Source organism: Paroedura picta, unplaced genomic scaffold (assembly GCF_049243985.1).
Source record: "Paroedura picta isolate Pp20150507F unplaced genomic scaffold, Ppicta_v3.0 Ppicta_v3_sca19, whole genome shotgun sequence".
Taxonomy (NCBI): domain Eukaryota; kingdom Metazoa; phylum Chordata; class Lepidosauria; order Squamata; family Gekkonidae; genus Paroedura; species Paroedura picta.
In genome coordinates, this window is record NW_027518616.1 from 168,632 (window position 1) to 184,653 (window position 16,022).

Genomic DNA, 16,022 nt, shown 5'->3' on the forward strand with positions numbered 1-16,022 from the left:
CATTCCACCAGGTCGGGGCCAGGACCGAAAAGGCCCTGGCCCTGGTTGAGGCTAGGCATGCTTCTTTGGGGCCGGGAAGAACCAGTAAATTCCCACCCACGGAGCGTAAGGCCCTGCAGGGGGAATGAGGCAAGGTATGTGGGTTCCAACTCGCGTAAGGCCTTAAAGGTTAAAACCAAAACTTCGAACCAGATCCAGACAATATCTGGCAACCAGTGCAGCTGCCTCACCACAGGCTGGCTGTGGGTCCAGGCTTGGAGAAGGTGGTAAAATGCCTGGCCAGCTATCTTTTTGACCTGGGCTTCCATAGTTAGGAAGGTATCAATGGTTACACCCAAATTCCCAACCTGGGATGCGGTCGTAAGTCGCCAGGAATGGTAGTTGCGTTTCCTGATCCGCCCCCCTACCTCCTAGCCACAGGACCTCCGTCTTGGAAGGGTTGAGTTTCAGGCGACTCTGCTCAAGCCATTCAGTCACTGCTTCCAAACATCTGGCAAATGGTTCTGGGGAGGAGTCCAGATGGCCATCCATGAGGAGATAGAACTGGGAGTCATTTGCATATTGCAGTTTGGTGTAGTGGTTAGGAGTGCGGACTTCTAATCTGGCATGCTGGGTTCAATTCTGCACTGCCCCACATGCAACCAGCTGGGTGACCTTGGGCTTGCCACGGCACTGATAAAACTGTTCTGACCGAGCAGGAATATCAGGGCTCTCTGAGCCTCACCCACCTCACAGGGTGTCTGTTGTGGGGAGAGGAATGGGAAGGCGACTGTAAGCCTCTTTGAGCCTCCTTCGGGTAGGGAAAAGCGGCATATAAGAACCAACTCTTCTTCTTCTTCTTCTGACAACCCAGCTCAAATCCACGTACCAGCTGGGCCAGAGGTTGCATAAAGATTTTAAATAGCGTAGGGTAGAGGTCCGAGCCCTGAGGGACTCCACAAAGGAGTCTATAGGAATGTGAGAACTCATCCCCCTCTGCTACTCTCTGGGTCCAGTTATGGAGAAAGGAGCGTATCCAGCTTAAAGCTCCCCATCCCGGCAAGGTGGTGAGCTAGCAGTTCATGATCGACCACATCAAACGCGGCCGACAGGTCTAACAGCTGACCTGCCTTGATCCAGCTGGTGATGGATATCATCCTGTGAGGTGACCAACACCACCTCCACTCCATGGCCAGGAGGAAAGCCAGACTGATACGGATCGATCACCAAAGTTTCTTCCAAGAATGCCAGAAGCTGGTCCGCCACAGCCCTTTCAACTACCTTACCCAGGAATGCTAAATGTGAAACCGGGCGGTAGCTGGCCAGGTCCCACGGGTCCAGCAATGGTTTTTTGAAAAGAGGTTGAACCACCGCAATCTTCAGCTGCTCAGGGAACTCCCCAGTAGATAGGGAGAGATTGATAATGTCCCTGAGCTGGCCTTCTATCCATTGGCCACCCGCTTTGAGGAGCCAAGATGGGCAGGGATCAAGGGGACAAGTCGTTGCCCTAACCGACCCTAGCAGCTTGACCTCTTCAGGTAAAGAGAGCCATGTGAAGCCATCAAACATCACCTCCAAAGGCGGCCAACAGGCCTCCAGTTTATTTACTGTATTAACTATGGCCGGAAGGTTGTGGCGGAGCAACAAAACTTTGTCCGCTAATGCCTCACAGCCAAGTTCCAATTGACTAACATTCTGGTGCCCCTCCTCGAGGACAGTAAGAGACCAAACTACCCTAAATAATCGTGCCGGGCAAGAGCTTGAGGACGCGATTTCCATGGCAAAAACTCACATTTTGTAACTTTCAACACCATCTCATACGCCATGATAAGCGTGTGATAAGATCTTCTTGCCACCTCGTTGTAAGTCTTCCACCACACCCGCCCTAGTCATCTCTAGTTTGAGTCAAGGACGGAGAGGACATTTAGGGGCAATCTTGTTTATGGCCACCGCCATGCGGGACTGCCAGTCCTCCACCATGGCCAGGAGGCATCATGTCCCGCAGAGCATTCCAAAAATCAAGTAGATCCCAAAATACACCCGCCACCCAATTGGAGAGGGGGTGGTATCCTGAGCCGGGCCCACAGGGCATAGTGGTCTGACCATGGTGTAGCCAAAACCACATCCAGAACCACCTCTATCCCTGTACCGAAGATCAAGTTGAGTGGTTCGGCCTAGAAACAAATTGCAAGACCCCAAGTGTCGCCATGGTGTCGGTTCCAGAGAAAGGAGCACAAGCTTTGAAGGGGTGTTCCCTGATTCCCAGCCTTGGACAGGCAGTAGGCCAATAGCTCATGGGTGACCACGTCAAATGCAGGTGACAGATTGAGCAACATGAGAATGGCTGAACTACCTTGATTAAGTTGGCGCCAGAGATCATCCACCAAGGCGACCAACACCGTCTCCTTCCTGTCACCAGGATGGAAGCCAGATTGGTGTGGATCAAGCACTGAAGTTTCTTCCAAGTATGTCAGGAGCTCATCTGCCAAGGTGCTTTAAACTGCCTGTCTCAGGAATGCAAGATGAGAAACCAGGCTGTAGCTGGCCGGGTCCCCCAGGTCCAGCAATGGTTCTTTCAGTTAGAGTAGCGATCCCCAACCTTTGGGACGCGGACCACATGTGGTCCGTCGACTAATTGGAGGTGGGCCGCAAAGGATGCCTCCCCCCCCCGGCCCTTTACTTCATCTCCCCCCGGCCCTTTACAACACACTTCGGGTGTCATTGTCTCCCATCAGTCCCAGATGGGACTATCTCGTTGCAGAGAAACAAGCTCAGGGTTCCCATTGATTTGTCATTGTCATGAGTTAACATTTCCATGAAAATAAAATGTTCCTTATGTTCATTGTTGTGGCGTGTCTGTATCTTATTTTGAAGGGATGTTTAAACATTACCATAGCGATCAGAGTGTGTTAGGGCAATGGATGAGAGTAGAGGAGTAAACTACCCCCCTCCACCGGGCCTCAGTAAAATTGTCAAGCGTTGAGTGGTCCCCGGTGATAAAAAGGTTGGGGACCACTGAGTTAGAGGGTGAACAACCACCTCCTTCAGCACCAGAAGGAACTCCCCAAAAGACAGTTCCTGGCATTGTCAATCTCTCCTAGAGGGCCTCCTAACTGCTGGTCTCTCATTTTGAGAAACCAAAGTGGACAGGGATCAAGGGGGCAGGTGGTTACTCTCACTGACCCCAGAAATTTGTCCACTTTGGTTTCTCAGAGCCACCTGAAACCAACAGGCCTCCAGTTCCCTTTCTGTATTAAAGGTGGCAGGAAGGCCCCAGTGGAGCGACAAGACTTTCTGTGAAAAGGTTTGCTAATGCCTTACAGTCTAGAGCCAATTGACTACTGTTTTGGCAAACTTCCTGAAGAGTGGTCAAGGATCAGAGTACACTAAATAACTGAGCCAGGCAAGAGCTCATGGACATGATGGGGACCGCGTAAAACTCTCATTTTGTGGCCCTAATCACCATCATATGCCCTCATAAACATGCAATAGGATGTTCTTGCAGCAGCTTCGCAAAATTTCCACCACACTTGCTTAGCCGTCTCTCTTTGCTCTTCCTCTCCCTAAGCTCTCCTGTATACCAGGGTGCCAGTTTGAGGCAAGGGTGGAGAGGGCACTTGGGAGTGATCTTATCAATGACCACAATTAAGCAGGATGGCCAGTCCACAACTAACGCCACCAGTGAGTCACCAGGAGGCATCAGGTCCCACAGAACATTCAGGAACACAACTGGATCCATAAGTCTCTGTAGGCAGACTAAAATATGCCTGCCACCCAAACAGGGGAGGGGTGGTATCCTGAGCCAGGCCTTCAGGGCATAGTGGTCCAACCATGGGACGGGATCAACAGTCATCTGGTCCACCTCTACCCCAGCCCCAAATATCAAGTTGAATGTGTGGCTAGCCCAATGGGTATGGTCAGTAACAAACTGGGAGACCCCTAGCATCGCCATGATTGACATCAGACCCAGAGGCAGGCGAATCGGCATGGACATTGAAGTCTCCCAGGACCAAAAGCATGGGGTACTGCAACGCCCAAGCCATCACTGCCTCCAGGAGGTTGAATAGGTTAGCCCAGGGAGCATTGGGTGGCCGATAAACCACCCAGATAACCAAGCTCTCCACTGATCCCTACTCCACTGTGACAATTGACAGATCAGGGACAGCCCTGTAGGTGAAAGCCTCCCCGACCAGAATGGCTGCCACCCCAACCATGGAGCCAGGACTGGTGAAGGTCCGCAAACCTAGGTGGGGCCAGATCTTTAAGGGTGATGGTCTCACCCTATCTTGGTCTTGGTCGCACAAACCAGGTCTATCCCCTGCCCTGTGAATTAATCTCGCAGGGTGGAGGATTTGTTGTTAATTTACCTGGCATTGCATAGTGTCAGCTTCCCCCAGCCTCCACCACCTCCTGTCTGGGGATGGGGCAGAGATTAGAAAGGCAGCAAGTGGATGTTTCAAAGGCCGTGAAAACCCCACAGCTGTGAGCCTATCAGAACGTAATCACTCCCTGCCCTTCTCTTGTCAAATCTCCTCACCCTGCTATATTTCCTTTGGCCCACTGTAGGAGGGTCCTCCTCTTGGCCTGGGATCCTGTCCAACGTGGTGGGTGAGGAGGAGAAGGCTCGTAGGAAGTTCTGAACTTCACCGTTTCCATCTTAACACCGCACTCCCTGCATTGCTCCAGATTCGTGTTGCCTCCGCCCTTGCACTATAGTTCTCTAAAAAGAAGAGAGCTCGTGTTGGGTTCAGTAGGTTGGTCCTGTCTGGACCTCCATGGCGCCGGGTGTAATGGCGTCTCTCTCCCAGTAACTGAGCCTCTCTCCGAGCTGCTCTTTCCAAGTGACTTCGCAGGCTCACACTGGACCCTGCATCTCCGCTCCTTCCCACTTTTGCTCTTCCCTCACTGACCTCTGAGCATGCAAAAAAACTTGCTGTTGGTTGTTCCATGATCTTTCCTATCTGTCCAATTTCTCCCGGCCGCTGGAAACCAGAGTACGAACGCTGTGCTATGCCACTGTCAACCTAATGTCATATTAACTTGAATGTCACCTTGTGTTTCGAAGATCTGCCCAAGAGGAGGAATGGAAGTTCCAGAGTCACTGTGGGGGAAGGGGTGTCACAAAGACAGAAAAGTTATATGATTTGTTCGTCTATGATGTTTAGATTGGGTAATGTGGGTTGGCAAAAGAGAATTTTGCTAGGGATTCATGGTGGGTATGTTACTGATGTTTTTTTCTGCTTTTGAATATATACCATACTTGAATCTTAACAGTTTTTTAAAGGGAAACATAGTAAGTTTATTAAATAAATAAGGAAGGCCATGAGTATCCAATTTAGATTTTTCCATTACTCTAATTTCCCCTAGCATTAATGCGTTTGGACTCAGGATGTATTTGATTAATTAAAAAAGAACATTTAAAAGCATCTAATTGGGCTCCCTTTAAGCATTTTTTCCTCCCAAGTGGCATTCTTACATTGCTATTTTCATAAGGGAAGGAAAAACTAATTTCATCTCAAATAAGAAATACTTTCTAAATTGCTGTTCCTTCACAGGCCCTCGTTTTCCGTAAACAAAAGAATAAGACTCTGCTATATCCAAGTTTTTATGGGCTCTCATCATCTTCAGATCGCCTAGCAGAACTTTTGGTCATCCAAAGAAAATGATTGGCTGCAGCATTGAGACCAATTAAAAAAATACTCTTCACAACCAATGCAGAAGCATCTTAAGGAATTCATTACCACGAAATGTGCTAATGGTCACTTAGTATTGAACAATACAAATTCATGGAAGGTGGGCCTTATCAGTGGCCATTAGAATACCGTGGAGTACCAGATACCATTTCTTCAGTGAAAATAAATGAAGTTCCACCGTTCCCATCACCAGCTTTGCCTGATTTTGTTCAGTTCTGTTATAAAATGGAATGGTTGTAGGATAAACAAAACCTCCATGGTAGGACCAACACTTTCAGTCTACAGGTTTCATGGATTTGAGTGTGTTTATGGTTCATACCACCTGCCCATCTTCTAAAGTACAACCGTTGTATTTTTACAGTCTGTATTCCTTGCCAGTTTGATGCTTTGTGGTATTGTTGTTGATTTGCTTCTATAATTGTTTTACATTGCTCAATTGCTTTATTGACTGCTGGTTTTCCAAGTCTAGCCTAAGATATTTTTCTTGCTGGGTAATTCGTTTCTGTTTTACTGTTTTATTGATCTATTGCTTTTTATTTGTGTTTTTATTGTATTATTTCTGTTGTTGGTTTCCTGGAGCAGATAGGATGCAAATATGCTCAGGAAATAATGTCATACTTTTTTTGTTGGTACCACATGCAGATCTGGGATTAGGGGAATGTTCTAAAATGGACTGAGATCCGATATGTTTAAAGGGCATGCGGTGGAGGCGTGCAAGTGTATTTGTAAAGAAGGACAAATACAAACAACTGAGCTTGTCCTTTTTGACTGTAAGCTTTATAATAACATATGTACAGACTGATTGACATCAGCTTGCAGAATGTCCCAGAGGTCTGAGGAAACAGCAAACTAATACTGTTGGATACAAATAAGGAGCTAACAAAAACAATTGCTAAGTAAAGGTAAAAGTAAAGGTATCCCCTGTGCAAGCACCGAGTCATGTCTGATCCTTGGGGTGACGCCCTCTAGCGTTTTCATGGCAGACTCAATACGGGGTGGTTTGCCAGTGCCTTCCCCAGTCATTACCGTTTACCCCCCAGCAAGCTGGGTCCTCATTTTACCGACCTCGGAAGGATGGAAGGCTGAGTCGACCTTGAGCCGGCTGCTGGGATCGAACTCCCAGCCTCATGGGCAGACAGCTTCAGACAGCATGTCTGCTGCTTTACCACTCTGCGCCACAAGAGGCTCATATTGCTAAGTATGCTTGGGTAACTATAAAAATAAGGAACATATTACCTGTTAACTTAGATTGGATCATAGTATATTTATATACTTTTGTCCTATCCATGTAACTTTTTCTCTGTTTAAAAGCTGATCCATTTTGATTTGTAGTTATATTTTTTTTATTGGGTGGGCTTTGACTGTAAATAAAACTGAATGACTGATTGACTGGGATTCCATAAAATAACTGAATTGTATTAAACAGGGTAATTTTCATGGATGTTCAGAGTTTGATTTCTTCAGGGATTAAATTCTGTTTTGGAAGGCTGCAGTGAAATTACGTTCGTAGTATCAGTACTGCAACCAGTCCTCAAGAATACCTGCAAGAAATTACACTGGAACTGATTCCAGAATCTACTTCTCACAAGAATCCAAAACTGTATCTGTCTTTGACAATATTGGCATTCGCTGGGATGTGGGGAGTGGCAGGGGGAGGATCTCACAGTCAGTATCTGAACTAGGACTTGTGTCCATAGCAGTCATCGAAATACAAATTGTTCCACCATTATTTTGGTTAAATATTCACTTATCAGCTTTTGGTTATAACTCTTCCTAACTCAAGGCTATTTTGCCATCCTCATTCCTGTTTTTTGATTCTCACAATATTAAAGTGATTTAAAAAAAATCAGAAGAGAGCAATTACAAACCATCTGCTTTACACATCGCACAAAAAGGGGCGATGTTCACTAAGAGGCAGAATAACATAGTGTACCTCCACGGGGTTGTTATAAGGATAAATAAGATTAACTCCAAGCAAGCTGCCTTCAGTTCATGAAAAGAAGACTGGGATAGGAAGAAAATGTTCTGAAGGAAGGAGCTCTGGTCTTTTCCCCGTGAGAACCCAGGTGAAGACAGGCAGTCTTCCTGCTCAGCATGGGAGGTTAAGGAAGCAGACGGGGTAAGACAGAAAACAAGGAGCAAATCCAGCCAAAGCTAAGCACTTTTTGGGCACAGATGATCCTGCCAGATGTTGTCTGGACAACATTTTGGACTGATACAGAGTCACAGTGCTTATGTTTTTAGACATGGTATGCTTCCACGGCTATGCTCAACATATTCAGTTAATCTATGACAGATCACTTGTTGGGAGGAGAGGAGATCTTAGAACCCTTGGAAAAGGTTTGTTATTCCTAAGGATATAAAATACATCTCACATTTAAGAAACAGGCATGAAAATTCCATAACTCCACCTAGAAGAAGAAGAAGAAGAGTTGGTTCTTATATGCCGCTTTTCCCTACCCGAAGGAGGCTCAAAGTGGCTTACAGTCGCCTTCCCATTCCTCTCCCCACAACAGACACCCTGTGGGATGGGTGAGGCTGAGAGAGCCCTGATATTCCTGCTCGGTCAGAACGGCCTTATCAGTGCTGTGGCGAGCCCAAGGTCACCCAGCTGGTTGCATGTGGGGGAGCGCAGAATCGAACCTGGCATGCCAGATTAGAAGTCCGCACTCCTAGCCACTACACCAAACTGGCTCACCTAGATATAGTGTCCATATTTGCAGTATACTACTGGCCTTTAAAAAAAAATGTGATATTACAACACAGTGCCCCAACTGATCTTGTTAGATCTTGAAAACTAATTGGGTTGGTCTTGGCCAATATCTGAATGGAAAACCACCAAGGAAGGCCAGGGCCGCTGCACAGAGGCAGCCAATAGCAAACAACCTCTGACGAAATCCTTCCTTTAAAACCCTCTGGGGTTACCATAAGTCACAGACACAGATGGATGGAAGGAAGATGGATAGTTATGACTGAGTAGAAAAATGCATCTTTTACATAACTAACTTGATCAAGCTTCCTCAACCAGGGTTTCATAAAACCCTGGGGTTTCTTGATGGCCCTGGAAAGGTTTCTGAATGTGTGAGGCTTAAGTAATTTTAAATATATTTTCAAAATGTGTTAAAAATTTAACAGGTGATATGACAGTCAATCATGTGCCTGGAGGGGGTAGGGAGGGGAGGGGCCCCACCTATGCTTCCCAATCATATTCTGCATGATCACTGCTACTGCTCGGGTATTTGTGAAGCATGAAGAATGTTTCAGGGCGTTCGCATTGGTAAAAAAGCTGAGAAAGATGGATGCCCTAAGGATGGCTTTTGTTTCCAGAACAGTCATAAATTGGTCGTTTCATGGGTTTGAATCACTCTCAGTTTGTGAGAGAATGCAAGGCAAGATCCACGTAATGCTGATAGCCATCCAGAAGCTCTGATAAAACACTAGGGACGATTGATTAGGCTGTATCCAGACTACTGATGAAACCAATGGCCAATAGGTTTAGGAGGGACAAAAGGAAATACTACTTTACACAGGGAGGGATTAGAATGTGAAATTTGCTGCCAGAGGATGCAGTGATGGCCACAGGAATGAACAGAATTAAAAGGGGATTAGATAGATTTATGGAGGACAAGTCTTATCAGTGGTTACTACTTGCGGTGACTGAGGGGACCAGGAGGCAACATTAGGGGAAGGCCTGTGCCTGTTATTGGTCATCCAGAGGAACTGATTGGCCACTGTGTGAGACAGGATGCTGGACAAGAAGGACAACTGGTCTGATCCAGCAGTGCTCTTCTTATGTTCTTGTGTTCCTTGGATCATAGAGACATTGCACCATGAGTGGAATAGAACCTTTGGATCAAACCAATCTCTCCATGCATTAATCAAAGCGTAGCACTGGGCTAAATAGGAAGTCAATATTTTAAATAGTAAACCTTATCACGATAATTTGGTAAATTAATCTAATACTTGATATGTCAAGCATCTCTCCTGATTCCACTGCAGATACCAAGAAGGTAACTTTCTAAAAAGTATACATTAAGGCAGATGATATATTAAGAAAATAAAATCAGTCTATATATAAAAAAACAACCCAGAATGAATCAGTGGATAGGAAAAAAACTCAGAAGAATAGGTTAAGTGCCTATGATCAAGTTTTTATAAAATTAAAAAAACAAATGTCAGAATTAGATTGTCATAAAGATAATCTTACTCTGCTTGAAATGTTATGTGGAGGGCAAACAATCATTTGCCTTGTGGGGAAAAAGGAATTGCCCTATTTCCAGCATTTACAGATAAAAGCAAGGAATTGAAGTAGCTTTTTATTATAAATCCAAATATCAGCGAACTGAAGGGAAACCCATGATATTTTATTAGGCTACATGCCAGTGAGTTAAAGAAACTGTTAAGGGAAAGTTTGGGGAACAACCCTACTCCCATGATTAATCAGCATCAAGAATAGTTAATATCTGACATTCTCTGGAAATCTTTTTTTTTTTAACACAGATAATATAGGTTTTTTCTTTTTTTAAACAACTGTTAAAGTAAAAAGTTGATGGGGGACTTCCCTTTAAACCCTCACGTGTTATAAAGCAGGAGTAGTCAAACTGCGGCCCTCCAGATGTCAGTGGACTACAATTCCCAGGAGCCCCTGCCAGCGAATGCTGGCAGGGGCTCATGGGAATCGTAGTCCACGGACATCTGGAGGGCCGCAGTTTGACTACCCCTGTTTTAAAGAATGTATTTGGATCTTTTAGATTATAGCAGCTGAGGAAGGAAGTCAGTTTTGGCGCTAGTTAGATAAAGGATGGCACCTCAATCAAATTAGGAACTTCCTGCAGAACAGAGGTTGAGTCCACTGGCGCCTGCAAGACCATCAAAGGCAAGGCTCCTTCCTTCTTAAGAAAAAGGAACGGGGAACACCCAGGCCTGTCCTCGGGCCATTACGGGCAATGGAAGATGGAATCAAATGGCAAGTTCACATGGTCCTTGACACTGAGAAAGCAGACATCTCAAGCCCCCCACGGTGATCGCTGGTCAGAGGTAGATCTTTGTATTTCAAGAGCATTCCAAAGCCACAAATGCCACAGGCTCATTTCTACCGATTTACATAGCAATACAGATTGGTTGCCAGGACAAATGGCATGTTCATTTGATCCCTGACAAAGGCAGAGAATCAACGGCAGGTGCTCAAGATCCCATTAGTAGACGAAGGACTATGAGTGGGAAAGGGGAGGAGGCCAAAACATGCTGACATTCATAAAAAGGCTTCTCTTAAAGCTGGTTTCAGAAGCTTTGCTGATAAAGTGCTATGGGAACAGTAGGGAGCGTTTGCAATGCAAAAACAAAAATAACACAATGGGTTTCGTGCTGTGAAAACGGGGCCACATTAAGAACTGAAAAATAAGATGTCATTTTTGGCACTCTTTTGTGTGTTTTCCGTGATGCATAATACACCCGGGGGTTTCCTGATATCTTGGAAGGGCTTTCCAAATGGGTGGGGATTTATATATTCTGCATAGTTGCACCACTTCTGGGGTTTATTGAAGCCTGAAGAATGTTTCAAGGGTGTCATGAACCCCTGGTTCCTGCCCCGGTTTCCATATTCTCTCCCCTCCTTCTTCCCGGGACTCCCAAACTGATCCTGGCCTCCCCGTGAGGCTTGGAGTGCCACCCTCTGCCTTGCTCTCAGCTTGTTTGGTGTAGTGGTTAAGAGTGTAGTGGTTAAGAGAGCCAGTTTGGTGTAGTGGTTAAGAGTGCGGACTTCTAATCTGGCATGCCGGGTTCGATTCTGCACTCCCCCACATGCAACCAGCTGGGTGACCTTGGGCTCGCCACGGCAGTGATAAAACTGTTCTGACCGGGCAGTGATATCAGGGCTCTCTCAGCCTCACCCACCCCACAGGGTGTCTGTTGTGGGGAGAGGAATGGGAAGGCGACTGTAAGCCGCTTTGAGCCTCCTTCGGGTAGGGAAAAGCGGCATATAAGAACCAACTCTTCTTCTTCTTCTTCTTCTTCTTGTATTTCAAAGGTTCCCCCTGATTTCCACAGCGCCTCACTATCTCCCTTCCTCAAGGCTGCTTTCTCCGGAGCCCAAAACAACCGGTGGGGCAATTGTTTTAACACCACTCCATATCAAAGGACGCTGGGATCCTACTTTTCCCGATTCCCACTTAAGTTGGTTTCTTGCCTTGCCCCTTTCCCACGCGCAGGTATACATGGCCTTCCACCCCCTACTACAGAGTCTCTGTCAAAACTTGCTGTGAGCATGTGCAGTGTGTGGACTTTACTTTGCCGATTCTTCCAAAAAATGACATTTCACTTAAAGCTTTCTACTGAAAACTTTCTACTGATGTCTATGGCATAACTTGGCTGGGCCTCAACTGCTTGGTTCCTGAGAAAGGGTTTCTCAATGGTAAAAAAAAGTTGAGTTCTTGTGAGGGCAAACTGGAATATTCCCATAACTACAGCTTCCAGTCCTTGTGAAAAAGTGGGACATACTACAAGACCAAACAATCCCAATTATACTTGGATGTTTCATTAGAGTCCAGTAGCAGCTTTAAGATCAACAAAGATTTATTCAAGGCGTGAGCTTTCGAGTGCAAGCACCCTTCGTCAGAAGGGTGCTTGCACTCGAAAGCTCACGCCTTGAATAAATCTTTGTTGGTCTTAAAGCTGCTACTGGACTCTGATTTTATTGTGCTACTTCAGACCAACACGGCTACTCATTTGAATCTATCCTTTTGGATGTTTCATTTGTTATTGAAACATAGAATACCCACCTACTTCATTTCTGTCAATTAGAGAAGCATTTAAAACTGAACGTCAGTCTTCCTTTACTCATGCTGTTCTATGGTTTTGCTGTTTTTTTTAAAGTTATCAAATGTCATGCCCCAAAGAGGTGCTGAACTATGTGATGTGTAATAAAATTGTCTAAGGCTTTTGAAAACTAATATAAATTCAATGGAGTGAAATATCAGCTTCTTAAAAACGCTTTGGTACTCATAAATCTCTTGCAAACACTTGCCCTCGATATTGAAAGATTAAGTCTAGAGAGCTTGTCAGTGTCCTATAATAATAAGGGCCATTCCGCACCAGGATCTACGTAGCAAATTGGTTGTGGAACGAAAAAAACGCCATTTTAAATAGTGGAATTTGTCGTTATGCATACCTGCCTTTGTAGTGGAATCCAGTTGCGTTTCTATCGTTTCCCACAGGTTTCCGGTCTCGCCAAAAAATCGCTAGCCAGGAAGCGATATTGCCGAGCTTTGTCCCACCCCTGGCCATCAATCAAACGAGCAGCCAATGGGCGGCCGTTATCATGCGCCCAAAAAGCCCCTTTCCCTTTAAGGCAGGTGAAAAAAATACCCTCCCCCCATACACGGGCGCAATTTTCGTCCAAAAATAAAGTGAAAAATAAAGGGAAAATAAACCAGCAAATGGGGCTGTGTGGTGCTTGGTGCTTGGTGACTTAAAACAGCTCTGGGGAGGGACTGCAGCCAGGGAAGCCTCACTGGGTAAACGAAGGCTTGCCGGTGCGTTGATCTCCGCTCGCTCTGAGAAAAAAAAATAGCGATCGCTTAGCCGGAAGATCAGAGGAGAGAGCCAGGGGGAGGGACTTTGCTGAAACCGCAACAATGGTAATGCACAGAACTTTTCCGCTAGTGTTGCAGATTGGTTGCAAGAGTGCAGAGCTTTCTGGAGGTTGAATCCATTTTTTGGGATTCCCCTGAAAGCGCTACAACTGTTTTGTTGCTGTTTTATCTGTAGGGTTTTAGACATGGTGAGAAATAGGGTTGAGCGCTCCAGCACGCCCCGGCCGCTTCGGGAAGCACGGATGTCCGAGACAGCCAGTGTTGGTGCGGGGAGGGGAGGGGGGCAGTGGCACACCAGATGCCACCTGCCTACAGGGGTTGCATTTCCTACCAGCCACCCCCTCCCCTCCATGCCACAGCACTGCCCGCCTGGGGGGGTTGGTGCTCACCGAAGCAGCCGAAGCACGCTGGAGTGCTCAACTCTAGTGAGAAATGTGCCGTAAAGAAGTCAAAGGGACTCGGTACTCTATTCTGACTGGCATATGAAAGTATAAACCTCCCCAAAGCTTGGCTTGGCGAGCAGACTCAAGCATAATTGGACTTCTGTTATGACAGAAGATGGGAAAAGCCCAGTTCACGGATGGTAGAGTTCCCCGAACGCAAATTAATCCAGAGTCATCCCAAACACCGAAGAAAAGATATACCATCTATGGCAGCATTAATCCATTTATTTTGATTTCTTTTGTTCCTGCAACAAACCCCCTCCTCTCGGAGCTCTAGCCTTCACGTTCAGTTAGTGCCATGTCAGGACTCTAACTTTTGAAGCACAGCTGATTTTGCAAGAAGGCTTGACAGACCAGAATATCACAATAGTGCATTTCCTGAAAAGCTTTATTTTTTCTAGGGTGCTGATGAGCCTGAGGAGTGCTATGAGATGCATGGATGATGTGTGGTGAATTCAGAGGAAATGCAACCCATTCTTCCTGTTCTCAGAGAGAGTGCACCTTATCAGGAGTGGATCTTGAACATATACTGATGCTAGTATCAAGGCCTATTGTCACAAGGGGCTCTAGAAAGTGGGGGCAATGTCCTCCTCAGGGAGAAGAGTGGGCAGCTCCCTAGAGAAAATGTTTGTTCAGGAGGGGGGACTATGGGGCATGCACAACAGCCAGCTGCCCAAACCACCTCGAATTGGAGGGGTCACCTCCCTCGCCTCTCAACAGGTGTCCCTGGGGGCCCAGCCTATCTGTGAAGACCTGCTGGAGGCAAGTGGTGGCAGTGACTCCAGGGGGTGGCCAGGCTCCTCTGTGAGTTCTGAAGAGGGGACAGTGACATGGCAGTCACAGCAGCACCCAAATTCAGCCCAGCTGCTGACAGCCTGTCCCTGGAGTGGCTAGTCATAGCAGTTGAGCCATGAGTCTGTCCTTCTCCAGGCCTCAGGAGATAGTCAGGCTTTGAGGCCAGCTTCCTCCAGGCCATGGCTGCAGCAGTAAGTCAGGCCACAAGGTTGGCCTTCTCCAGGCCATAACCGTGGGGCTGAGTTGGGCCATGAGGCTGGCCTTCTCCTTCAGAGCCTTGGCGAGCAGTGGTATAGAAATCTAATGTAAGGAAGAAAGAAAGAAAGAAAGAAAGAAAGAAAGAAAGAAAGAAAGAAAGAAAGAAAGAAAGAAAGAAAGAAAGAAAGAAAGAAAGAAAGAAAGAAAGAAAATGGAGCCCAGCTTAAATGAGGTCTGGATTTATTTTCATTTTCACAAAATTCTAATTTTATCAGTAGCTTGCTCCTTAATACAGTGCTATTCATGTGTAATTCAAGAATCTCTTAGTCATATATTTAACTTCATAGTACCACCAGGACCATAGGTTCCCTTAGCAATCTGGAGAATCTTGTGTGCTCAGTCTACTGTTAGTATGGGAAAAAAAGCAATTTTAGGATTCATCTGAATCAATTGGGCTGAATCCAAACAAGTGAAGGGTGAGTTGTGCGATTCGGATTCAGCATGAACCTGACATGGCCTGATTCCTCCCCCCCCCCCGCCGCTGCCCATGCACATGTCTAATTAGAACTGCCAATAAATAAAAGCTAAATCAGTCAAAAGCAATCCTGAAGACAACTATTTTCAGCTGTCTCCTGAGGACTGACAATGAGGGGCCTGGTGCACCTCTCTTGGGAGGTGCACCTCTCTTGGGAGGTGCACCTCTCCTGGGAGGGACTTCCATGTGCCTTCTTGGATGTACCCACCTGATGAACTTCTTTTATTGAATGGCCTGGTTTGGAGCACGGGTGGATTTGCCAGAGCAAAGGCAAGCATGGACAAGCCACCTCACACAGCCCACCTTCAATTAAATATTAGCATAATTAATAGATGAAATAGATTAGAAAATGTTGATAGATTTAAATATACTGGTTAAACCTACACAGTTATCTCAAGCCTTCATTTGAGTACTGGGGGGAAAGGAGAGGAAGGGGAGACATGGGAGAGATTTGTAAAATTGTGCACGGTGTGGAGAGAGTAGCCAGGGGGGAAACTTTTCCTACAATACTAGAATATTAGAACTCATAAGTAGGAACCTCCTGCACTTTCCAGTTTTTAGCAAGTAGCAGCCTGGCTGCTGTCGTGACGTAAAAAAATGCGTTTCTTGCATATACAGGCAAAGATTCAGGAAAAAATGTTTAACAGCATGAACTCTGGCTTCAAAGCAAATTGAAATGTTAACATCTTTTCCAAAACAGCATGGATCTTGGACCAAAATCTATGCACCCTCTTGCACCTCTACCACATGTGGAAGAATGAGCCCACCTTGACCATACGCTTCCAGCATT